This window comes from Falco cherrug, chromosome 4, assembly GCF_023634085.1.
Source record: "Falco cherrug isolate bFalChe1 chromosome 4, bFalChe1.pri, whole genome shotgun sequence".
NCBI lineage: Eukaryota > Metazoa > Chordata > Aves > Falconiformes > Falconidae > Falco > Falco cherrug.
The window spans coordinates 106,064,576-106,090,254 of NC_073700.1; positions in this window are offsets into that span (position 1 = coordinate 106,064,576).

Below are 25,679 nucleotides of genomic sequence, written 5' to 3' on the forward strand. Positions count from 1 at the left end.
GAAAGACATCACAGTAACCAGATTTGAAATACATTGAAACTGATGAAAAGTGAGCAGAGAAAGGCGACATAAAAAAAATAAGTCTTTTTTTTCTACCCCCCCTCCTCCCCCCTTAATTGAGTTTGATATTACAGACAGATCTTGGATATGAATCAGACCGACAATTTATCTGAATGAAGCTTGCAGTGTCCTGGTCACAAGCAAGTTGTTCACATGCAATCAAATACTGCATGTACTGCACTATGCATGTGTGTAAATCAATGTCATTGTAACAGGCTTGCTTTCTCCAAAACATTGGATCATTTAACATACAGTATGCTTATAGTATCTGTCAGAAGGTGCCAGAACACACAAGAATGTTACACCTGGACACAGAACTAAAGCCCAATGCTTTAGAGCATGTCATCATACATGCAGACCTCAGAAACCCTGTATCTGGGCATGGAAAAAATTCTCTATTGTCTTTTATTTCTGTGCTGGTATCAGAGGCAATTGATAAAATAACTATTGATGATCTGTTGCTACAACTTACTATTAACAACAATCTATTGATAGAAACGTCTATTAAAAACAATCTCCAAGAAAATTTCATCTTTCAGCTTGGAAGTTTCCTGTGTGCCCCACTGCCAGTGCCTGGTGAGCTGTCCTTGCTCCTCCCCGTGCTCACTTGGACACATATATCACTTATCCTGGCACTTGTGCACTACCCATCCTGGCCCTGCCACCGGAATATTCTCTTTCCAGATTAGCAGTGCTGTTCTGCTGAACATCCTCAATATTAGGTGATCAGTAGGGGTTGTTAGCCCTTGGCAGAGCAACAGTAGGAAATGAGAATGGCTGAGCAGATCAATTCAGCTTCAGTCATAATCTTCCAGGCTTCTGATTCCTAACCCAGTCTTAGACCAACCCTTCAGTCTTAACTGATGTTTCCATTACTATAGAAATACTGAGGCAAAGATGCAGGATTTTTTTAAAAAATATTTCTCCTACTAGCTCCATAATGGTAATCCAGCAGCAGGATTTTGGTTGTTCTAAAATCAAAACCCACTTACCAAATTCTATAAAGAGCCTCGGGTCCCAAAAGTCTCACTAAACAACTGGAGAGTTTTCCTTTAAGAGGGAACATTTTTTCTGTCACTACAGATGCAAATACCTCCTGAACCCTGGATAAGAGAGAAGTTTGAAGGTTTCCAGCAAAACACCTCTTTGTTTTAGAAAAGATGTGCAAAGAAGGCAAATGTGAAAAACTTAGTTCTTGACTCCAGAGTGCAACCTCTACCTTGGGGAGTTTTGCATGTTACAGGCAGTGAAGCAGGGGAAGAAGAGTAGAATCTGCAAATCATCTGTGTGAGCCGACAGGAACACCTCCCAACTGTGGACACAGAGCTTGCTTGCAAAGCAAATTCTTAAGTAATAACACAGATATTTCCAAAGTCCAGCTGATTTCCAGAAAGTCCCACCACATGTTTACTGCTTCAAACAGGGTGAAGTCTGAATTACATGCCAAAAAGTCATCTGAGCCTGCCCAGAAGTGAGCTGGAATCTGACATGACCCTTTTATCTCCTTTGGCAATAGTACTGCAATAGTTACAAGGGTCTTTTCTTCCGTAGCTGGCAGATAGGCTTCAGTACATACCCTGTGATATATCCAGATCAGCCCATACTGGTCTTCACTCAATATGTCTTATCAAACATGAGCATTTCAGTCTCGAAATCTGCCCTTTAGATAGCGGAGGCTGACAGAATAGTGTGTCTGCAACCACAATTAAGTAAAGAACAAATTAAACAATTACCATATTTCTTAAATTACTCTGTTGAGTCATGAAGACACAACATTTGACCTACCTAAAAATGTAATGCTGACAGTGGTTTCTAGGATCCAAGCATTTATCTACTTTTTAATGTAACATTACACTGAGGAAGACTGAGCAAAACAGTCATCGCTTTTCCAGGGCCAAAAGACAGTTCAGCTAACTGATTTCCATTCTCTACAAACTCTTGAAGGGCTGAAAGGACTCAGAGGAAAATGTCTTGTGATTCTTTGCTGTCACTGCAGCTGCAGTTAATATGAAATTGTTTCAATGTATTGTAATCATTCATGTCACCACTGATGTTGATGCACAAACAAATCATTAAAAAAAGGACTAGAGAATGAAACCTCTAAACTGCACACTAGAAAGCCACCTTCTGTTTACCTGAATGGTCCTCTCTGATCAGCAATATGCTTTCTACACCAGATACTCCTTGGAAGAGCAGCATCAGAGAGATAGAGAGCTGCTTCTGGAGGTGGAGCTTGCAGTCAGCCATGAATTTCCTTCTGGGACTTTGTGTGCTGATGCTCAGAAGGATGCCCAGACACTGCTGCCCCTGCTTCTTGGTGCAATGAGGCAAAAGAATAACCTGCTTTGGGGCAGCCCTACTCAGCTTCTCTGTCACAGCTGCTCTGAAGCCAGGAGGAGCCAAAGCTGTAGATCTGGAGGAGCTTGGAGCCTCTGGTCAAGGGGGTTTTCATCAAACCCAGAAACATCTAGTTAATCTAGACTACTGTGGCAGGGAATACTGTCAGGTTATTTTGTTCAGCTGCTTCACTGACCAGAAATGCAAGACAGTGGCAGAATCAAAAGTAGCATTTTCATTGTCTCATTCCTCTCCTCCCAAAGACACTGGGCACACCTGCACTTTTGAACACACCATGCACACCTTTTAGCACTCTCAGTCTCTTCAAAGACTTAATCTCCTACTTAGGACAGTCTTAGATCATTCCCTTCTCTTTGATCATGTTTCTATTCATTCAATATCGCCAACTATCTGCATACTGTGTCAATACTGAGTCAGGGGGGCACAGTCAGAAAACAAGTTCCTCATGGATCAAAGCATTTATCCTGGCAAATACAATAAGACCATTCAATAAAGGGGACGCTGACTCTTTTGGGGCGTTTGTACAACCCAGTGCAATAGAAAGCTAGGTTCCTAATACATAGCACTTAGTATTACAGCAATAATGCTTAATTTTTTTCAGCCCTTTATGTTAAAGAATTTTTACTTTTCAGGAAAAAAATGCTAAAAAAAGACTCTTGGAGCATATGAGATCTATGAGAACTGGGATATGAGAGCTGGGAGCCAATATCGCATGTTTTGTACAGGAATTAGCTTACATTCAGGATCGTTTTGAAAAAAAATGCTGAGACTTTGCTTATTTTCTACTTCAATAAACTTTATTGAACAGCAATATTGTTCTACCTCAATAAGCTTATTTAATGTTCAGGCCTACACAGTACCTCTGCCCAAATCCAATGTGTACCTGGTCTTATGTACACTTTTGCTACAGCTGTTTGTATGAGCAGAATGGCTCAAGGGATTATGAATTGCAAAGGAACATTGAACATAATGTTAATATTTGGTGTCCTTCTGTGATGCACAAGAAAAAGTCCTGGGCTGTCATGGTTTAACCCCATCTGGCAGCTAAGAACCACACAACCGCTCACTCCCTCCCCTTCAGTGGGATGGGGAAGTGAGAAAACTCATGGGCTGAGATAAAGACAGTTTAATAGGTAAAGCAAAACAAGGAATTAATTCACTCCTTCCCATTGGTAGGCAGAGGTTCAGCCATCCCCAGGAAAGTAGGGCTTCAGCACAAGTAACAGTTACTTGGGAAGGCAAGATGCCACAGCTCCTCAAACATCCCTGCCTGACTTCTTATCCCCCCAGTTTTATATGCTTAGCATGATGACACATGGTATGGAAGATCCCTTAGATCAGCTGGGGTCAGCTGTGCTGGCTGTGTCCCCTCCCAGATTCTTGTGCACCCCCAGCCTACTCACTGGTGGCATGGGGTGAGAGGCAGAAAATGTCTTGACTCTGTGTAACCACTGCTCAGCCGTGATGAAAACATCCCTGTATTATCAACACTATTTGCACAAGTGCAAAACATAGCCCCATACTAACTACTGTGAAGAGAATTCACTCTATCCCAGCCAAAACCCACACACAGGTTCACTTCCTAAATATCTGTAAGCGTTCATTTTCTTTAGTGGAAAGAAAAATTGTAATGCAAAATGGTACCCCTCATTGAGAACTCAAAACAGCAGTGAATGCCAGAATCTAAGGCATGTGCACTGATTAATTAGCATAAACTCTTAGTTTATAGTCTCTTTATATCATGTATTATCTGAAATTTTTACGCTCCTCAGGCCTTGCAGAGCTGTGCTTTACTGGTGATCATTACAGATCCCTCTTCAAATTTTATAGGGATATATGTACAAATGGCACTATAAACACAGAATAGAGCACAGCCTTGAGGCAAATAGAGTTTCTTGCATTTAGCTGCAGGATACTTCTACTGAAGCAAAGTAGTAATTTCCCAATTATTATGTTGTTGCAAGATAAATATGAGTTAACAGAAGTATCCAGCTGCCAAACCCCAAAACAAAAGGAAGACACAATGTCTTGCCATAGAGATCTTCCTGCTGCTTAATTCTCCTGTCTGCTCCTGTGCAAACACTCACCTTGTTTAATGAGGAAGTGGTCCATAAAGCTGCAAAAATTAAAAATGAGATATATATTCAATTAGCTGTAGTACTGTTGGCATGCCACTTCAGGTCAGCTGGAAAGCTTTGAAAAGCAAGACATTTGTAACTTAAAGTAGAAAATCTGAATGCAAACTCAGCTGGCTTAACTGTGAAGCTCTTTTGGCAAACCACCGAAAAAAGATAATTGAATGTAGCCCTCCTGGGAAGGAACCCTAATAAACTGGAGGACAACTTGTCTGCTAGCATTTTGATTTTGCCTTCACAGTGTTCAAGTCTTTGTGCAATTACAGTAGTAAGTTTCACTTACAGGAATGATTACCCTACGCAGTTACAGGTAAGGGCCTGTTTTATCCTCCCCCTGCAGCTAACATCCATCAAAGAAATGGCTTTCTATACATAGCCTGCTTTCTATGAGTTTATTTTCAAAGGGTGACCATCATTTTATGGGCACAGGCAACACACGAACAATTTACTCTGGCATTTTTTGTGCTTACAACCCATACCAGAAATACAAATGTGATGAGCTGCACACCTGACTGAGCAACTGCTGTGCAGGCAGAAAACAGAGACACATTTTAGCCGTAAGCCTGTGCTGCACCTGCAGGAGGACTAGTTATGCCAGTGACATTATGTATCTACACAGGAATAAAAGGTAAGGGACATTGCTGTAGGGGAACTGTAAGGGAACACATGGTCCCAATTCACTCCTCACACCAATCCACAACCAGAATAATCCCCCCATAGTCAATACCCTTAGAGGTGCCTTATAAATACTATTTTTTTTCAGCCTTTTGTTTGCCAAATTCTAGGATATTTGCACCAGCTGCATCAACTCAGAAAAATACTGTCACCTGTGATCTGATTCAATGCAAATCCCATCTTCGCACAGCTTTTCCCATTTGAGGCATATTGTACCAATGCACTAAGACTCCTGACATTCTGTAACATATTTTTAATTTGGGTTCTCCCATTCCCTCAATATAGCCACAGTATTCACCCCTCAAAACAACAGGTCAAACATGAGATAGTCTCCTGTCCATGCTTAGTGATGCTTATAGCTCAGAAGGTGACAGCACGACGGAGCGGCTGCACTTGTGTCAGACTCTAAGAAGCACAAGTATAGGCAAGACGCGAGAGAAGAAGACACAGAACTTTTATATTAGGAGTTTAAATGAACCATGCACAGCCAGTCAGCTAGTGGGAAGCACTTGTTGGGTTCCAGCTTGCCTGCAGATTCATGTGATACTATCCTGCCTTAAAGGGTCACACAGCATCAACTTGGACTTCTGCTGGATGGTGTCTGAGAATCCAGCTCCTGGAAGGTACTCAGTATCATTTTATTCAGGAGAAATGTCCAACATTTTGATTTAAAGAAAAGTTCATGAGATTAAACAAATTTCTTGTTGCATATAGTGGTGGTAGAAGTTAACTTCTGGAGTGGCCTGTGGCATAGCTTTATTAGATGGGTAATGATTGCTGACTGTATGTCACAGTGACACAGGCACATTTAATTCAGGTTCAGTGAGGCCCAGGTGCTTGGGTCTGACAAAACCTTTGCTGGCACAGGCCCAGGGAAGGGAAAAAGGCAGTGAGACAGTCATCTTTCCAAACTTCAGGGCAGCGTCACCCCAGCAAAACTGTGGTCATTCTGGCAAGTCAGCCAAGGATTACAAAGGACAATACGCTTAAAAACCTGAGTCAAAGCATGACTGAGCAGCATGACAAAACAATCAAGCCTAATTTCTTTCTTCCCTTTGTCTTTCCTTTTTGTGTCTTCCAAACTATATCCAAGGACTTCATCTTCTCTGAACTGCAGTAACCTTCACTTTCCTTTGTTACTATTGAAATCCCTTACAATTGCTTTGTTTTGTTTCCCACAGATTCTTACAATTCTGTGCAGAATTAATCCAGTTATTTCAGCATTTTTCTTTCTTTCATTTGTCCCAATTATTTTAATGACTATGAACATTCCAGCACTAAAAAAAGATACTTCTGAAGTGCTTCAGACAGCCTGGCATAGGAGTCCCTGGAGGTAGTTTTAGATGCTGCAGATTTGGGTTCACATTTTCCTGCCACAGTGCAGCACTAAGAAAAATAAAATCCCAGCTGGCACAGACAATGTCATTAGAGAAATGAAATTACCCTGTTCTTTTTCAGGTAATGCCATGGCTGCATCTGACAATGGCTGTTAAATTCAAGATTACTTCATATGCATTTATTTCACGAAATGGGGACATTAGGACTGTATTCTTATCTTCCTTGCAAACCAAAGGAGTCACAACCATATATATGTCACTGCTTTGTTTTTCTTCCAGTCCTACTCTACGCCCAGTTCTAGGAAACCATTTCATAGTGCCAGACTTCCTGCACTGACCACATTTACATTGCGTCTTCATGCTTTACTGAGTGTAGAGGCAGAAATGCAGGACACTGTGTTCTACATATAAGGGTACTTATTTAGAAAGGTATTTTAAGTATATTTAATCAAGAAGTTAAAAGAGAAAGAAGTGGCTATTTAAACTGCTTAGAAAAATTGTGGTAAACTGCTAAGAGTCAGATCTTTGAAGTCGTTATCTAACAGGTTTACTTATTTAACAAGTCTCTGTGAAGATGTACTGATTGCTAATACTCAGGCCATCACCTGGAAAATAGAATGGCTGGAACAATTCAATAACAGGCAGTGAACTGTCAGATACCATCTTCAAACGAGCAACAAGAAGCCAGGAGAATGAGGCCAGCAGCAGCAGCACAAAAGAAATTCTATCATGCAAGAGAATATGCTAAATAGCAGGGAGCCAGCAATAAAGAAGTGACCAAGCACAAAGCTGAAACCATTAGTCAGAAATTCCCACTCAAATCACAAGAGAAAGCTCTCACTCACACACTTGATGTTTCCAGAGTAAGCAACTGTTCAGGAGCACTCTTGATTTTGAACGTAAGGCAAACGGGAAGCAGACCACAGATGGAATAGGTCAACTCTAGCTATAAACCCAGCTGCGTTCGGCTAAAAACTCTACAAACTCTTTACTGAAATAAGTGGATCTGTGCCAGTTTGTGGCAGCTGAAGGGCTGTCTCTGCCATTTTATACATTTTGCACATTAAGACCACACCAGATTTCATCATATGTTAAGACAAAAGCACTGACAAATAAATTAATGAATTTAGTTCATATTCAAAGGGAAGTAAGGGTATGAAATCAATCTTTCATTTGGCAACTGGTCAGCCAGAGAAAATTATGAGTAAGCCATTCCGTAGAAATGGTAACAATTACCAAAAATGTTTTAATCAAATTCAGTGGAACTAAGAAACTGAACTGAACATGGGTTAGATAATTTACTACTAACGTTCAGAGTCTGCCATCTGTGTCTGATTCATATAATTCACTCCAAGGTATACAGACTAATTTAATCCAAAATTCTGGGTCTTTCTGATGCAGTCACCTTCTATAGAGCTGTGTGTGTTCGTGTGTGTGTGTGTGTTGTTTTTTGATTTTTACCACTTCAAGGAAACTAATTACTTTCAGATTTCCTCATAAATATGAAACTTGAATCACCTTCACCAGAGTTTACAGAGGTCAGTGAAAGTTTTAGTAAATACAGGCAGATTTATGGCTTTTAATGGAACAATATAAAAGTTGGCTGTTTTCTTCGGTTCCATGTACCTTAAACAGCCATATGCCAAAATATGAAGACTTGGATACTGTCTCCTTTGGGTAAGAGTTTATCCAAATCCTAAATGCAAAAGTTAAAAAGTTCCTTCCTTTTCTTTTGTAAAAAGGTGTTTAGTTACTCTTGGAATGATGCAAACCTGAAAAAAAGTCCAAGCCAAAACAATCAACGTAAATTTTGCAAAAGAAATATGTATACTATGACATAACAAACTGCAGATCCAGTACTATCTCCCATTTCCATCCATTCCCCTCATATTAACAAAAATAACAGGTGTATTTTGCAGAGTAGCCAGAATTTTACTAGACGGCAGACAGCATTGAACCAAAGGGAGGAAAGCAAATTCTAAAGCCAAATATTATCCTTTAGGGTGTTCTAAGTAACATCCCATTAGACCTAGGCTAACTGGTTTCAGATATTATTGCTTAAGAATTATAATTTTATACCGCAAAATGTCTGTTCTATTACTCATACAATAATGCATCACATTTCTAAAACAATTCTGGATCAATGATCAATAAATTCCATCAAAAGGATGCAAAGGTGTATAATCAAGCTTTTATCTTGCTTTATAACTTCTAGGCAATTAATATTTCATTACATATATTAAGACGGTTGGGGTTTTTTTCTGAGTTTCTACCTAATGTAGAACTCTCTCCAGTGAAATATTTGCCAGTGGCAATCTCTTTCATACAATATTAGCATATCAAATTCTTCCCTTGTGGGATGTTTTGGCATATAATATTAATTCACCATTAGGTAATATACTCATTTTAGCTATCTCCTGTGTTCTCATTAATTAACAACCTGGTACAACCCCTTGTAGTTTATTCCATTTTACTTTGCTTCCTTTGTTTTGGCTTTTTTTACTTACATTTTTTTTTCCTACCTTGTCTCCAGGGTGGTACTGCTTTTTTCGTAGAAAACCTCTATCAATGCCTGCCCTATATTCAACAGCTACTCTCATATAGGGGTCCAACAGCTTCAGGCAGGATGGTCCTTTTCAATTTGGTAAAGTGTAATTGTAATATATTTATTACTATATATGTAATTGTAATGCACCAAAAAGTTTGCTTTGATTTAGGATTAGTTCTATTGTACTTTTCTCTATAGTCTAAAGTCTGAAACCCACTTCAGTTTATCTTTTTCTCCTCAGAATTGGTCATGAAATCTCTACAAAATTGCATTCTTACTGAAATTCTCAGGTGAGTTGTACAAATTATGACCTGCTCACCTCCCCATTATATAGATAATTGTGAGCTGTTACTTAAACTTCCAAACATCTTTTGATTGAGGAAATTAAATCATCAAGCATGTAGCATGAGTTACTGGAGAATCATCTTTCAAAAGGTTTCATTACATGTTCAGTTCTCATCCTTCAGGAGCAAAAAAAAACCCCAAAGCAGGGAGTCACTATAATGAAAATTACAAAGATAAAATAGTAGATGAACAAAGATATAAAGCCTGTGTCAGCTCTCTGAGAGACAGATACTGCTGTCTAGAAGAGATTCTGGTAGTAAACCTCAAAGTTGTATCAGAATTTTCTTTAAAAAAGGTCAAGGAAATTTGGACTTTCTTACTAAAGGCTTTTTTTTTTCTGTAAGTTAATGCTAACAATTCCCATTCTATATTTAATTGCCTGCCTGTAGTGCTTATTTTGCTATAGGTTTTATTTTCCAAGTTTTTTATGACTAGACGTTGTATAAGTGGTTAAAAGACTGGTGAGGCCCATCGGGAGTGCTGGGCCCAGCGCTGGGCTCCCCAGTCACGGGAGACGGGGAGCTGCTGGGGAGGGCCCAGCGGGGGCTGCGGAGCTGGTGAGGGGCCTGGAGCACCTCCCTGGTGAGGAGAGGCTGGCAGAGCTGGGGCTGTGTAGCTGGAGAAGGCCGAGGGGGGTCTCACCCGTGCGTACCAACACCTTAAGGGTGGGTGGCAGGAGGACGGGGCCGGGCTCCTTCCAGTGGTGCCCAGCGACAGGACCAGGGGCAACGGGCACAAACTGCAACACGGGAAGTTCCAGCTGAATATGAGGAAAAAGCTCTTTACTTGGAGGGTGGCGGAGCCCTGGCACAGGCTGCCCAGGGGGGCTGTGGAGTCTCCTTCTCTGGAGACATTCAAACCCACCCGGGCGCGATGCTGTGCAGCCTGCTCTGGGTGAGCCTGCTTCAGCAGGGGCTTGGGCTAGGTGATCTCCAGAGGTGCCTTACAGCCCAGACCAACCTGTGATTCTGTGATTCTGTGAAAACAGTGTTTTTAAAAAGGAAAGTAATTATCAGAGAAATATCTAATTTTCACTCTAGGAAGCCAGAAAGCAAACTCCTTTCAGAATAGTTTTATTTATTAAAATGTTTGTGCTTATTGTAACAACATTTTTTTTTTTTCCTTTCAGGATGCTTTTCAATCCAGATTCTGGCAAACTAACATCAGACAATCTGTTCCTATTTATTGGAAAAGTAATCTTGACATTTATGTATTTATGACGTACAGGTAGACAGGCTGGCTTGTGTTTCAGAGAAAAAAACATGGTAGAACAAAACTTACAGAGGGAGACAAAAATATACTGGCAAAATTGATTTATCAGGTGAAAGAATAGAAGGTGAGAGACCAGATAAGAGGCAGATGGAAAATGAAAGAAAACAAACGAATGTGGCATCAGTTATTGTAAAAATAGTTGAGCCTGGAAATCCTAATACCCAGAGTATGTATGCTTCTGATAAAGCAAGTGAGGCTTCAGAAAAGAAGAAAAAAAAAATTTGTGAATGGGTTAATGAGAGAAGAGGAATATGCAGGGTGAGAGGCCCACCAAAAATCAAATTCAACTCGAAAAACTACAAGCCAGAACATCTCAGGGAAATGAATGCAAAACACAGGCATCTAATGATCAGATTAAAACCAGGGAAGCTGTAACAGCAGTTTGTCCTTTGCAGAAATTGTAAGCAACTCACTAGCCATGAATTAGCAATGTAATATGACAGAAGGGGGACATAAAATCCAAGTAAGAAACACAGGCAGCTAATCACAAAATACAGAGAAAGCAGTTCTTTTTCTATATGGCCTTGCTACAAATTTATCTAGAGGATTTCATCAATTAAGGGTACCTTATGGCCAAAAATATATACATGCTGTGAAAAGAGAAATGGGGAAAAGAAAAAAAATTACTAGGTTGATCTGGGCTAGTTTTTATGGGAATGAGAGGGAGAGACTTATGAGGAAAGAATAAATAAATATCAGTATGGCTTAGATGCTTAAACATGGCTGGAGGAACTAAAGTAACCAGGTACAAACTGGTATAAACACTAGAAGAAAGTATAGTCCTTATAAGACAACAGGAGCAGATTCCAGATATCTAAACATCCCTTTAAAAAATTATCTGAATGATATGCTATTGTACAGACAGCAACACAAATTTTCGGCTCATAGCCCTCAATCTGGTTCTTATTTCAGCTCCATTAAAAACACTAAACTCTCCCTGATCACCCTTTTCAGGCAGTTCTTCCCCACTGTCAGTAATCTGGCGATATTAAAAAAAAACCTCAATACTTTTTCCAAGGAAACGGAGATGTCTAGGGTGGAGAAAGATCACAGACACAAATAGGTACAGACAGTTCAGTATTTATACTCATGAACACCGAATCAGGAAGGCATTTGCTCAGCCCCTTCAAGCAGTGTCCCACAGGAGATGCTCCCACCCACTTCTGCAAGAACCTCTCAGCTTTATGCTGACATGTCTCTGAGAGTGTGAATGAGGTTACACAGAATCAGTCAGGCTCAGCTCACCGCCAGCATTGGTACTGTGCCGGCTGCGTGCCACAGCCTCTAGCCCAAAGCCTGCACGTTCCTTTTTGGGGTGAAGTGTAGCCCTGCAAAGCAGCAAGATCAGACTAGATTGGGGGTAACTGCAGGCACTTCAGTATTATTTTCCTGGGATTCACCTTTGCATAAGGAGCTGCTGCAGCTTGTTTTCCTCTGGCTCCCTGGGGCTGAACACGCCTCCACTGTAGCTTGCAGCACAACGTGGTGAAAATACACTGAGGCAGCTTTGGCACACTCATGGCAGTGTGGACATCACCCACTTAGCATACATTTGTCCACTGAACCACTTTCCTGCAGACTATACGGGAAGTAATCACTCAAGGGAAGATAACCAAAAAGCAAGACTGTGCTTAACTGCATTGTCTAATGAACACAGCGGAAGAGACAGCTTCAGGAAAAACAAAACAAAACAAACAAAAAAACCCAACAACAACACCCCCCGCCAAAAAAAGCCCACAACAACAGAAAATCCCAAATCAAAACAAAAAACACCACCACTTTTCCAATATACACCAGAATCTTCTGAAGTTCACTTGCCATACAGGCTTTGCTTACCTCCAGTCTCAGACAAATGGTTTGTATTTAGCTTTGCAAGTTACGTTGTCTTTACGTTCCCCTAAAAATTTTTGACATGGAGGGTCAGAACTGCTAAATTCCCTCAGCAGATCTGCTGTTGGTGATTGCAAACAATGCTTCTCCATTTAAAAAGAAGGAAAAAAAAAAGGAAATTTGCTCTCTATCCATGGCTGAACAACCACACACCACATCATCAATACCATGTCCCTGAGCAGCTGAGAGTAACTGACATATTTTGGAATTTTTGTAAAATCCTTCAGGGAATATCTGATAGGTAAAACATCTGGATATCAAAAATTCATGGAGTTGTGCAATACTCCAGTGAGGAATGCTTTATTTCTTCTTTTTGTCACACCTACTTTATGTACTTTTAAGCGCATTTCTACCTTTAAAGCTAGCTCTGCCAAGCCTGCTGTCAGGACACTTTGCTTATTACCCATTCCCAGCTGATGCTATCAAGCTGACCCACAGTAAGGCAGGGCTGTCAGAGTAAGTGGATTCCAATGTACAGTAGTTGAAATAATAAATGATAGGGGCTGTACACCAGAGAAAACTGTGATTATATCATCACTCCAGCGCCCATTAAGCTCAGCAATTTCTAGCTATTTGAAAAACTGAGATGTCATTTCTGCAACATGTAGGTGTTTTATTGAATGTAATAAAATCCACCACTTTAACAGTGATTGCTTCTCAGGACCTGCTCACAAGATTGTTATCTAAATAAACATTTCAGGACGTTACTTACCTCTATCAGACTTTTAATTCATAATGTGAAGCTATATTGTTTTGGAAATGACAAACACTCAGTGACTCATTTCTTTCTGTGTCTGCCAATGATCATGGTGTTAGGATTTGCACCAGGACAGTGTCCAAAGCCCAGGAAGTGCCCAGGCTCCTGAATCTCTCACTTCTGGAAATCTTGCCAGGACTGGCTCTGAGAAGTTCGCACACTCTCCTCCCACTCTTCGGACTAGCACAGAAGTACAGCAAAACTGTACTTTTAACTCTTCTACTCTTCTTCTGCAATTGGACAGTAACTGAATTGTCTGAACCTTAGATAGGTTTGCATTTCATTTGAAGGTATTTTTTGAAAGCTTTTTTATATTTTCTGGACTAGTTCTTCTTCCATGAAGTCCTAAAACATATGATTAAATGCAAAAGTGAATTTCATCATCTGTTTGTACCAGAATGTGCCACACAGTCCTGGTAGAATTTGATAGAGAACTGATGGGAGGCTCCCCCTGATCAGATGGGGACTGCATCAGATCCTGAGAAAGTCCAACCCCCTCTTCTTAGCCAACTTCCACTTCTAGTTTTGTTGGCTGTGTCTCGAAAAGAGAACTGAGCCCTTCTGAAGTAAAAGAACCCAGAATCAGCAGCCAGGGAAGAGATCATAATACATAAATGCCCTTGGGAAGAAAATATAAAGCAACTCTTTCATCTTTGACCCAAAGACACTTAATGACCCTGGATAGAAAGTATGGTTTCTAATTGGTGAAATGTGTACTTAAGAACCATCTGAGTGCTCATGTGTGAGCTATGACTGCAAATTAACTGGAAATCTGGCTTAATGAAATGAAAATAAAAAGCCAAAAATGCAGAGAAGAAAACACATGTAAACTAGTCCTACTAAGAAGCCGATGATACAAACAGTATACAACAGAACAGAATGAAAGGACATATGTAGACAGATTGTAGACGCAAAATACCCTTACTTCTTTTAAAACCAATTAAAAAGATGAGAGAAATAATTCGATCAATGCTTGTATTTTACAAGAAAAGGATGCATATAAAAATATTTGTGAGTGTTTGTGGGAGGGCACATTTCCAAGCTGTGTCTCTGTGGCAGCATTAGTTTGTTTGAAAATAAGCCATAGTAAACTAGGCTTGAGCAGTTTTAGATTTAAATCAAGATTTAGGGCTAGGACACTGACTATTTTCTATCTGAGACTTCACTGTTCTAAATACATTCACAAGGGAAGATTGTAGATTTCAGACGGAGAGTAAAAAACAGTTAATCTCTTTCTTTCAAATGTTATTGACTTCAGCAGAGTTTCTCTTAATTTACTCACTGTTAGTGAGAAAGCAGAAGCAAGTGTCCTCTAGTTGCTGGGGACTCACGTTTTTCACTTTAAAAAGGTGAAATGTGTATATTACTAAAGATTAATTTTACATTGACCTACTAAACCTGACCGGATTATGGGATTCTTTGTGTTCTTTTGTACTTACCTGTAGCTGTCATGGACTAAGCACCGAAGTGTCACTGGTTCTAAAAAAATTATATTAAAAGGGAATATTTTTGCATCTCGCTAAGGCTCTGCTTTCCGTGAGTTGCTCTATGCTGAACACTGTGATGTGGTACTCATTCTAGGCTTCGTGGAAGGAAGCAGCTCCAAACTCTTCTCCTTCTCTACTTTCTTGAGCTAATCTGGTAGCCCAGAAAAGGACAGAAAGGTAACATCAGCAACCAGAAGACTCCCTCTTGCCTGTGTTATTTCCTACTGATTTTCCAGCTAAGTCCTCAAGCATGGCCAAAATGTTTCACACTGCTGCTCCTTGCCAAGATCTCCAGGTTTATGTCAGGATATGAAGCAACTTACATGTTCATTGTGGTGCATAGGAGGCCTTCCACTTTCCTTTATGTTCTTTTTGTGTCAGGATCTGGTCCAGATTTTTCATCTTGTGAAATGTAAGTACAAAGATTTCAACGTAAATCTCCCCCTGTCATTACTCAGGAGATTCTGATGCCCTAGAAGCTCTGGGCAAACCATATTATGCAGAGCATCCTAAAATACTCAGTGCCACTCTTGAGATGGAGCTAGAGCCATACTTCTTTGCTCCCATTTTAGACTTGTTTTCCATTTTATCATCTTGCTTTTCTTCAGTAAAAGTATCAGTCACCCTGCTTACAGTCCCCCAAATAGCTGCATATATTTTGAATGCTGAAATACCTTAGGTTTGACTTTTACTGCAAGTGATAAAAATCCTGAAGACCACATTTTATAAAGACCCTAGATAAACAGTTTCAAGGTACAGCAGATGTAATCCTTCCTAAGGCCTGATTTAGGACAAAACTTGCACTGAGACATAAGGGCAAGTAATAGAGAAGTCTGGATAATGAAATTTGCAATGACTCATTCCTTTAGTAAAATACTCTCCTGCAAGCCCAAGCATGCCTTCTTCAAGTCCATGATTTGTTGAAATAGAAAGTTAAGGAATGCCACATTTATGTGGGATGGAGATAATCTGGATCTAAAAAGAAAGATGTGACTCACGGTAAGTGACAGTTATGTATTAGATCGCATTTGATTTTTTTTCTTCCCTCTTCAGCTACCCAAAAATTATTACCATGCTATTACTGTCTTTTTCTGAAGAGAAAACCTGCTTCCTCTTCCTCTCCTGCCTTCTCCTTTTCCTCTGGCTTTCAACTTAGAATATTGAGGAATGCTTAGAATTTATGAACATTTATGAACACACTTGATAACGAAGAGCACTAGAAGCAACAGTGCCAAACTGTCTATCACTAGTGCCTCACACACACACATGCACACACAGACCACAACAAATGATCCTGTTCATGTTTCCTTCCTGGACAATCTGTTTGGCCCCATCACAATGACTCCATAAGCTCTAAAATTTCAGGGACAACCATTATATCACACCTTTCTGTCCATAGCATACGCTTTGGCAGAGGAATCCTGCCAGAGGAAAAGGGAACGCCTCAGCTCAAGTCCTGCAAGCTCTTAGCACCAATGTGGACATTACTTTCAGAAACCCCAGTACCTTAATAATTTAAACATTTCACCTTCCAGATCATTAGCCACACAAGGCCAAGGCTTATTTATAAATTCAGTAGGATGTATGACAATAAGGAAAATGGATTCCCAGACTTTGAACAGGAAAATCAGCCAAATTCAGTTATTCTTTGCAGAAGAAATACCAGACTTAGACATAATCCTAAAGAGAAATGGACCTCTTTCTTCACCACTTGAAAAACCTGTTTGGGCCTAGGGCAGTGCTCTGTAGAAACTCATAAAGCCATGCTTCTGCATGAAGAGTCTTTCTCCATGATCTAAACAGGCTTTCTCTGCCCCCACTGTTAAATGTGACCCTCTATGACCTTGCTCATCTTTAAGCAGTTCTTCGCCTTGTCCTCCCAGGTTTGTAGCTGGCATTAACACCTCTTTCCCGTGCTCTGGCTTTTCCCTTGTCCTTGCCCTTCCCTTGCCCTTGCTTTACTGGCTGCCTCACAGCATTCTGTATCATTTGGAAGAGGCTGGGCCCTCCTGTGATATTGTCAGGCTTTCATCCTCCCAAGGCAAAGGTCCAGCTACACTGTTATTGTTCCTAGCTATTCACAGACAGACACAGCAATGACATGCCCATGTCCTTCACACCAGGGACACGGAGTGAGCCCCTGTGTAAGAAGGTAAATGCTTTGTGAAATCAAACCAGAGTCTTCGAATTTTGGAGACCAATGATCAAAGCTATCACTCCAGAGCGTCTCATTGTATTTTCTACCCTCAACATTCATGTGACTTTGAATTTGAGAATACCTGCACTTCAAACACAGCATATGTGTTCAGACAACAGCATCCTTTAGCTGCACTGACACAGAAGGAACAAAGACCAGAGAGACCAATCGTCAGCTAATGGAAGAAGTCGTATCTCCACAAAATCAGTTTGCTGAGGTTGCTTTTGGTGAAAGCCACAATACCATGGGTAGTAGTTTCTCAGAGCTGAAGTACTGGCTGTTACGGAAATGAATCACACGGTAACTGAAGGCTTTATAAAGTTAGTATTTGAGGCTTCAGTCCTCGGCCATGTGAAATAGTTTGTCCTTGTGCGTTCTGGAACATAAGCTGCAAGAAGCAAACGCACAGACCATGTATGTCAATGATCTTTCCTTTGTAAGACCTTTCCAGGACTGATTCTGTTTTCTGAAATAAATCTAGAGTGACATCTTCTGTCAAGTAAATTGCAGCCTCGTAAAACGAATGGGCATAACAAAACCCTTTTTTTCTTTCTTTTAACCTAATTTCAATGCTATTGAAGTATTCATAGAGATTTCTACCTTCTAGTGGCAGAGATCCTAAAATGCAGCATGCAAAGGGCTAGTTAAGAATGACATAAACCTTGCAGTAAAAAAGAAAAATGATAGGACACATTTAAAAAGGTTCTGAGAGTTACTGCTCCTCACAGAGTTCTATCTTATCAACTTATTTTTTTTCTAAACCCTGTAAACTTTCAGCATGCATAAACTTCAATAAAAGGATATTATTCTCATACTAAATTCAAAACACAGACTTGTACCAGCTACTGAGAAAAAATTACCTCTATCCCAGCCAAAACCAGGACACTTACGTACATTAAAATTTGCTTAATGCATATGTCAAAGCTTTTTAGAAGAGTATGGCAAGAGAATCATTTCAGGGGTCTCTATTCAAAGGTATAAATTAAGATGCTTAACCTCACTTACTTTATTTAGCTTCTTGACCAGTAAGTTACTATGCAGATTCAATTTCACACAAATATGGATAAATAGATGTCAGGAGACCCAAGTGAATCAAACTATTTAAGAATTTAATGTTTATAAAAAGGCCAAAGTATAACATACATGTAACTTCTGCCTTTGTCCAAAATTAATGTTTTTATACATAAAAGTAATTCGGAAATTAATAAGTATTTTTTGTTGCTTCTTTACTTGTTCTTGTATCTTTTTGTGAGAGTTTATAAAATATTTCCGGTTCTTGATTCCTCTACACAGAAGTGGGGAGAGTGGCTATTTGGGCAGGTGGGACACCCAGCCACACGGACACTCTTCCATAGCCATGCAGAGCAGGAAAGCTGTAGGAGGGTAGAGTCTCCTGAGACATCTAATATAGCTGCTTCCCAAAAGCTTATTTGAAATAAACACAGCAGATGCAGAAGCTAGACATTGCACTATTGATGCACATCAGTGTGAGAAAAAAAACATCTACTGTACATCAGACACAACACACTCTAAAGAATGAAGATCGTCTGTGTTTTTCATGTCAAAAGAAGGAATTTGGGTTGATATGAGTTAATTCTGCCTATGATACCTGTAGGTTCTGGCTTCCCCATCTATGAAATTCAAGACTCAGACTGCCCACAGCCTCTGACTTTTTAATTTGAAGCTGTATTAGTTGCTGTGTTCACCTTTCCCTCTAAGACAATTCCTGATGGCAGGAATGTGATGCTATTTTTTTATTTTACATAAGAGATGACTGTCCTTATTTGTAGTTTGGAAAGACAATAACAATTAGTAAATCCGTTGTCTTGAATGAAGACATCCTGGGACAAATTCTGGAAAGGGCTAGGGCCTGAGGAATCCTTGGCCTTTCCAGAGGCTCCTCAGGAGATGGAGAGAAGTCAAAGAATTCTTCTTTTTTGCTGCCCAGAGCAGCACACAGTACTACCATGCTGGGTCAAAAGCGAGTTGGTGCCTGGGAATAGCCAGCAGCACATCCTTGGAGAAGAAGTTAGGAACGAGATATAAAGGAAGTCACTGTTCCCTTAACCTTCTTTACCAGCTGTCAAGAATTTCTTAAGGCAGGTTATCAGCTTTTCTTTCAGTGTGTTCCCACTGGGGGCAAAATTAATCCCGTCAAAATAACACCTAGATGCTCATGCACCACCTAGACTTCCCAAGTATGCCTGGGAAGGAGACGGTTGTAGCATTTTTAGTCAGGAAAGTTCTTCTCCCTGCCCCTCCAAGATGCTGATTCATCAAAACCAACACTTCCAATGGAAGGGCTTAAGACTTTTTAAATTGCTTTTCTTCAGTCTCTAGAAATATACTTCAGAAATCATAATGATATTTCCCAGGGGCAGGGTGGGGGGAGATTGTTATCTGCTTCAAAGCAAAGTTTGGAGGTTATTTTGATGTTATTCTTTCTGTTTTATTAAGCTGCCTACCACTGCAACTTTAATGTTAAAAAGCTAAATGAAGTATTTTGATGGATAAACACATTTCTTTTGAATTTTTATTTGATGATTGTTTTTTGAAAATTAACTCCTTGTCTTAATATAAAACAACATGATTTATTTAATCTGGGAAAATTTTTTATAAGACAGAAAAATTCTTTTTTCTGCAGCTATAATCAAGCAGCATCTTATATGCATCTTTGCCTAATAGGCCCCTCCATATAGTATGGTTGAGTCCTAAAAAAAAATTGTTTCAAATTTTCAGGGCTAAAAGTGGGTGATTTAGTCATGAAGAGAGTCTGTTTGCTTAGGCTGTCTAAAAATAAGCCTGGTCTAAGCAATTTTTTTAAGCTGTTTCTTCAGTTAATGTAAAATTAATATCAGCTGTACAGGGTGTTTGTTCAAGTACAGCGTCTAAGATAGATGGAATTAATTATCTTGAAGACTTGCCTACAGGCTGACTATAGAGCAAGCCAGGTAACTAGCTCAGACTAGATAAAAATCTTTTAGTTATCTAAAGTTAGATGAGATTAATGCCTCCTCTCCTTCCCAGTGAAATTAATGAAAACATGGAGGATTTATTAGCACTGTTTAAGTTGTTAGTCCTTTTAAACTCCTACACAATTTTAGGTTTTCTGCCTTATATTTTTAATGATATTTCTTTCTCACTAACAAAAAAAGCTTTTGTTTTCCTAAATGATTTGATTTTATTGTTTGAACTCAAATTGCCAGACAAACTTGATTGAGCTGTCACACTGTGGTCACAGGACCATATGGGAAAAAAAAAAGAGGAGAATATTTTTGTCCCTATTTTATGAAAGAAGACATAAGGGTATACAGAGATGAAATGAAGCTCCATGTCTTCCAAACCTTTCAACAATTATCAATAGAAATACTAGATTGATGGTCAGCTGTTATTACAAAGAGAAACTAAATCTAAATAGTAGCAGACAAGATACCATCCCGCACATCTATGTAAAGGTCCATAACTGAGGAGCTCATGGACTCTTTTTTTCAGTACTGCTTCTTTTCTGATTGTGAGTGATCACTTACGTACACTTGTTAAACATATTTATGTAACAGATTATGTCAAAACAAAAGTAACATAATTCTTAGTAAATGCAAACCTGGTTTTCTCCTTTCTTCTGAGCTCACCAACATAATGGGAAAAAACAACAACCTCTATTAAACAAATCAAGCATCTGTAATGTAAAGCCAAGTCAAAAGTAGCAGAAGTAGTGTATTACAGGCTACTTTATGTTCATCTTCCATGTCTAAGCTGTCAACCTTTCAGTCTCTGTTCTTTGAAAGTGAGCACAAGAACTGTCAATTAATAGTCAAGGGATATTAACAGTGAAAGAACTATCTTTTAAATAAAAATAAGAGTTGTGAAAGTGATGTTGCAGCTGTCTGATCTCCAGTTAAGTTTTGTTTTGTATGTCAGGCAAAAACATTTCATTCAGCAATTCCAAAACAGATACAAATGATAAAATTCAACACGCCTTGAGCTTAGACCTCTGGCAAGAAACCTGGACCGAGCAGGTACGTGGCAGGCTGCCCCAAATGACTGGCACAAGGCAAGTGCTAGATTTAGCATGTCTTCATTCGACAGCTGACCCAGCAGAACAGCACATCAGTGGGCTGCCAGTCTTTTTTAATATCTCTGCTCTCCCGATTATAACTTCACATCCCATTTAGCACTCCACATTCAGCCATGTACGGACACCACCCAAGCCTAGGCAGTCAGCGAAAAGGATCTACGGCTCTCGTGGTTCTTGTTAGCCGTCAAAGTTCAGAAACATTGTCATCTTGTGGCAAACTGGGGACATGACAAGGGAAACAGCCGCTTCTCCAGGCTCTTTCCCTGGCCCTGAAGCCAGCCGTCATGCCGGGGGAGGTTTCTGCTGAAAGGCACCTGTGGGAATGGCTGCAGAGGAGGCTCCTTGGTGCCACGGTGTGAACGGACCGGGATGAATCACAGCAGACTTAATGGCAGGATCACGACTTCAACTTGTAGCGCTGTGTTTTGGATACCCATTGTAACAATACTCATTAAATACAAAGCCTTTTAACCATTAGACCCACTGATGTTTTCACCAACCTGAGGAAGTACCAGCAGTCTGCATATTTATACCTGTTGCCTGGCTATGTACATAACTAACTGATAAAAATTAGACCTGACAGAGGTTAAAAAGTGAGATACAGCAACCTAATGCTAGTAATTGCTGTACCACCCAAATATTTTTTTGCTTGTTTTAGAAAAGGTCCTACAGGAAGAGCTTTGTCATTTTTGTTTTGTACTGTCACATGCATTCTTTCAGAGCATCTGAAGGACATGCTAAACTCAGCACAGTTCTTCCCAGGGACTACACTGTGTGCACTCATTATCCGAGAGAACAGTGCGTCACCTTACCTTGAGTCATCACTGAGTCAGAGTTTTAGCTCTTCAACTCAGTGCCACAACTTTCTGCCCAAAGCTCCTGAATCACACAGAGGAAAAAGAAAGGAGAGCTACAAAAATCCTTCACTTTACATAAACACCTATGGACGTGCCCAAGCCAAGGGCATATCTGTCAGGGTGGATGTAGACACATCTAAGAAGGAAATATTTGAACGGACTCAGCAATATACCAATGTAGTTGTATGGATCTTAGAGTGAAGATCTGTATTCAGCAAATTTGAAGACCCACGTAGATATATCGCTGGATGTCTTCACCGTCTAAGAGAACCCAGGCTCCAGCAGCATGCATGTCTACCTTCTCCCATCCCCAGGTCTTTGCTAAAATATTTGTGCTAGAAAACAGGGCTCATACAAGTCCCCAGGCCCTTTCATATGAAATCAAGTGAATGAGTTACACTAAAAATGATCTGACAGCATCACATCTGGCTTAAAAGGAGTACTGGAAGGTTTACTGTTTGCTGAAGAGTCAAGCCCAAGGCCATCCGGTTCACTCTATAATGTAAAAGGTAGAATTATCATTTTCATATGTCACCTGATGGTGGACTGTGGATGGAAACCTCATGGAAGCTAATGGTAGTCTCATGAGATGTATAAAGTGATTAAGTTCCTTATTCTGACTGGAATAAAAAAAAAACAACAGCCACCACCACCACAAATGCAAGTCAGATCAGGATCTGAGCAATGTCAGTAGGGAGAGGTTCAGTAGAGAATGAAAGCAAATAGATACAGCTGTTTTTTTCAGTGGAGATATGTGCAGGCATGTGTAAGCATGAACAAAGACACACAGAAATATCACAGATACACAGCACAACAGAAAGTCAAAGGCAGCTAGTTGTTGCTTGACCCTGACCTGAAAGAAAGCCGAAGAGCTTTGTGAGGAGAATGCAGACTGGAAAACAAAAGCAGACAGGAATTATAAGAGGAAAAGCATTCTGCTCTTTATTTTCTACTGATTCTGAGAGACAGCCTTTTATGTACATTTTTTATTAATAAACATTATCAAATCAAAGAAACATTGTCTCCCACTGAAATATTTCCTCCCAATAGAAACAATTTACAGAAACCTAAGCATCTGCTGAAGGCTAGGACAGCAAAAGGGAGGGATGTACCACATTTAGGCTCATGTATGAAGGCTCCTAACTCGCCTGTGGGGAGCATGAGGCCACAGCTCTGCACTGAGCAGCCTCAGACCTGGACTTCCCAGGATCACTCAGAACACAACCCTGACCTGGATTAAGCAGGTAGGCAAAGCTCTTTTATACCACTCACAGGACAGGAGAAAGTACCTGACTCCCAGTACCATCAGAACTGAGCAGTCAGATAATATCTGAGCTGGCATAAAACCTAGTGTATAGCTGCCTGACACAAAAATCCCTGGAGCAAACTGGAGCAGTCAGGGTTACCTTGCACCAGTTCAGTGCTGCACCATATAGCTATGACATTTTAAATCCTATGTTGCATTTTCTAAAACCATATTTTCCATTCCTTGCAGCCACAACCTAAGGAATAAAAGAGCAGAGAAAACACTGCAAAGATAGCAGCCAGCTGAGAGGCAACATTAAAGCAGAAGTATGCCTCAAATTCCATCCCTGCATGGGATTTATTGAATATAAATAGAGTAGCAGGAACAGAACCGAGGTGCCCCAAGCACTCCTGTATCATGTTTATTATCTGGCATGATGCACATTTCTTTATTCCACATAAAACAGAAGCTTTAACACAGGGAATGAGAACATCTTCAGTCTGCCCACAGTAGTTAATCCTAGGTTCAAATCACTTCAGAAAGATGAGGAAAGTTAAATCCTTCCCATCATCACCATAAAGTCTGAGCTATAATTAGTAGGTGAATGATTAAAAGAGGAATGAGATAGAGACAGGGAGAGACATGTCAGCACTTCCAGAGATGCTCTATGTGAAGCCCAGTACAATAAGCAGCACTGGAGCATGCTTACAAATCAGTCACAGAGGGAAGCTAAACGATTTGTGAATCTAGCTCAGACCTTTAGGCATTTAGGGAGCTTCACTGTGACAGTGTTCAGCACTCGTGCCCTTTGGGTATCACCAGTGCGAGGCAGCAGAGAAGCAATCCAGATTTCGGACCTAACTACTAAAAGCACTAGTGAGATGGGTCATCCGCTCCAGCTGCTTTGGGATAATAAGAACCCAATGCCTGGACGACAGTGTACGGCATACGGCCCCTGCCGGCTGCAGCCTGGGAGAGGACCAGCATTTCCCCTCTGAAAGTATAAAATTGCACTGTGGATTCTTTGCTATCATGGCTACCTTTTAGCATTAGGTTGCGTGTTTGGGTATGAGAAGGTGGATATTTAATACTGTGCCAGATAAATCTCTGGTGTAAAGTCTGTCAAGACCAATAAAGTTTCACCATGGAGGAATCTGACCTACTGTTATAATTCAAGGAGATTCAGGACTAAGGGAAAGTAAAGGAGAATGAGTTCACTGCTTTAAAGGATGGTTTTAAGCATTATTTTTCCAAAGCCATTCATTAATACATTTTTTTGTGCACCCATGAGAGTCACACTCCTACAAATGCTGGCTCATATATTTTGAAGCATAAAAGGTGACTGGCCCCTACTTAAATGGATGAAAACAATGTTCCTTTCTAATCAGATTTTAAAGGAGATCACTAATCAGCAACTTTTGAATGAGGAGCGGTAGCCAGCTAATCCATATCCTGTGATACCTTCACCTTCCCATTTACCTTCTCACTGCCATTGTTCATATGGTTATATAGCCCATCAGATGTTGAAATGTTGGGTTGGCATTTATTCAAGCTACGTAAGCATTTTTATGCAGACCAAGGGAAAACATCTAAACAGTACCCAAGCAAAGAGCAGATGTCTGCAGTTTATTTTCCTTGATTGAATTTCAATAGAATTTACATGAGGTCCTCTTCATATTCAAGTTATCACATTAGGGAGTTTGGGCTTGTGATGGAGAATGACAGACGTTTGAGAAATTTGTCTAGCATTTGCAAAGGACATGCTTCCTGATCCAAGCAGAGAAAACAGCGGAGTGGAGCTCACTCTTCCAGGACTGGAAAGGACATAGTGGATTGCTTTCCTGTTAGGTTCAGAATTGTCACTTTTCTCAAAGAGCTCATCTGATGCAGCACATTCAATTCTGTATTAAGTTAGGGTTCTTTAAGGTATTTAGCTTTTAAACTGTCTTAGCTAAGTACCTTTGAGGGTTAATATTTTGGCTTCTCTTGGAGAGGAATTGTAATGTCATCTACTTTAAGCAATTTTGTTGAACAGCCGTCAGCCACTGCAGTCACACAGTCCTGAAGGAGTTCGGACACAAGCTCTGCTTCCCCTTCCTAACTCCTTCTGCATTACTTTCCCAAAGCATTAGAGCAGATAAAACCTTATCGTCTTCACTGATCTCCAGTGCTGGAAGGAAGGCTGAGAGGTCAGTATTATATGAATGATCCTGTCATTCCTCTGGAGAATCATGCTACCTGTGGTAAAGGAAGCGTTCTTTCTTGGAGAACGAGCTGATATTACTGACTTGAAAGATGGCTGCTATCATGGCTGCTATCTTGACTTCGTGTCTGGAGTCTTTCAAAGGCAGCATGTCAAACAATATTTTACTTTCCAGGTTAGAAGTTAAGCACATAAGTATAAACTGAGCAAAAGCCAAGAGATGTTACCTTAAAAGCA